This window comes from Heterodontus francisci, chromosome 35 (genome assembly GCF_036365525.1).
Source record: "Heterodontus francisci isolate sHetFra1 chromosome 35, sHetFra1.hap1, whole genome shotgun sequence".
Classification (NCBI taxonomy): domain Eukaryota; kingdom Metazoa; phylum Chordata; class Chondrichthyes; order Heterodontiformes; family Heterodontidae; genus Heterodontus; species Heterodontus francisci.
In genome coordinates, this window is record NC_090405.1 from 36,115,438 (window position 1) to 36,117,442 (window position 2,005).

The window sequence follows — 2,005 nt, forward strand, 5'->3', positions numbered from 1 at the left end:
ATTTCCTGACTTACAGCTAATACTGGGATGTTACTTGTATTCTCAGTAGTGAAGACCGATGCAAAATATCTGTTCAATTCATCTGCCATCTCTTTATTATCCATTATTAATTCCCCAGACTCACTGTATATAGGACCAACTTTGTTAACTTTTCTTTTTAAAATATCTATAGTAATTCTTACTATCTGTCGTTATATTTCTAGCTAGCTTTCTCTCGTACTCTAATTTTACTTTCCTGATCAATCTTTTAGTCATTCTTTGCTGTTTTTTATATTCTGTCCAATCTACTGACCTGCCTCCCATCTTTGTGCAATTATATTGTTAATGTTTTACCTTTAACTGAATTCCAGGTACCAACCACATTGAAAATTGCCTCTTTAATTTGATTGAAAATTTTGGATTGTGCCTTCATGATTGATTCACTTTCTTAGGAAATCTCTCCCATAAAATCATTTCATATTCTGAGGCTGACGCCTTGTTCCATTGCTTGAATCAATGAGGTAACATTGGCAGGTAGGAAGATGGTAAAAATATTACCGGGCACTAACTTCGATTCATGAGGGTGAGCTTGACAATTGTCTAACTGAAGAATAGGTTTGCTATCGTCATGTTTTCTTGCTTTTCTAAGTAGTTCTTTCACTGTAGGTACAAAAACATAGTGAAACCAATCATAAAAAATGTCTTTGTCAATCCATGCATTACTTTATGCGTTGTAAATGCAGGCAAATCTTTACACTTTTAAATGTTCTAGGATGATTATATTTGTCAATCGCCAAAAGCTTCACTCGGTGCGTTCCCACGGCATTAGCACCTGCAAGCACAGTTATTTGGTCTTTATTTTGCTTAAAACCTGCTGCAATATATTCACTCGCACCAGCTTGGGTAGAATTAGGCAAACAGTGCCAAAATAGGCCTGTTTCATCAGCGTTATAAATTTGTTTTGAGGTTAGATTGGTATTCAGCAATTAATTTGTTGAAGAAATCACAATACTTTTCTGAAGCCTCATCGTCAGCTGATTTTTGTTCACTTTCTTATCCCATGCTGCTGTTAAAAGCAAGAACGCCATCCATCGGAAAATGCCCATGGTTCAATCAATTCCATTTGCTTATGAAAGTCTTTTGTCTTTGCAATGAGCATTGGGCCTGAGTCTGGGGAACCCTCGGAGCGTTTCAATGAAAACCGTTCATACAATACACTGTCTAATTGCTCTAATTTAGGTTTATGTAGAGTATGGTGGTGTTCACTAGCTTTAGTAGTCTTGGAACTAACAAAGAATTTCAACAACTGGTCTTTTTGACCCTTGATGTCATATATGGCTGATGAAGCAACATTATATTCATTCATTAACCCATTACCATTTTCACCTTTTTCAAGACGCCTGTAAATGTCTATTTTCTGGTGTAGCATCAACACAACCCTTTTCCGCTTTCCCCCTTTTCCTGTCAGTGTTTTATTGAATGCCATAATGGGTGGGTGGGGAGATAAATCACGATACTGCATCAGCACAGTGACACAATGAGATGGACCACCAGCAGTGCCACTAAGATGACTATCAGCAGAATCATTAACTACAGTACAATAATGCCCAGAACAATCGGCTGCACTCAGGAAAACTCAGTATTGGGAGACAAGCTTCGGAAGATTTTCGTAATTCTGGATAATAGAATTTTCCGGTTGGTAAAGTGCCAGATAACAAAGCTTTTACTGTACGTAGATCATTAAAATAATCAAAAAGGCTAATGGAATACTGGCCTTCCTATCGAGAGGATTAGAATGCAAGGGGGAGAGGGGTGGGGTGATATTAGTCATGCTACAGCTATACAGAGCTCTGGTTAGACCACACCTGCAGTACTGTGAGCAGTTCTGGGCATCACACCTTAGGAAGGATAAACTGGCCTTGGAGGGAGTCCAGCAGAGATTTACCAGAATAAGATCCAGATTCCAAAGGTTACATTATGTGGAGAGAAACAAACTAGGGTTGTATTCCGGAGAATTTCAGTTACA

The 2,005-nt window shown here is 38.3% G+C and overlaps 1 pseudogene; it reads right to left on the bottom strand.

Moving 5' to 3' along the window:
• Nucleotides 1-454: 454 nt before the first annotated feature.
• LOC137350529 (jerky protein homolog) lies at nucleotides 455-1,465 on the bottom strand (annotated as a pseudogene).
• Nucleotides 1,466-2,005: the final 540 nt, after the last annotated feature.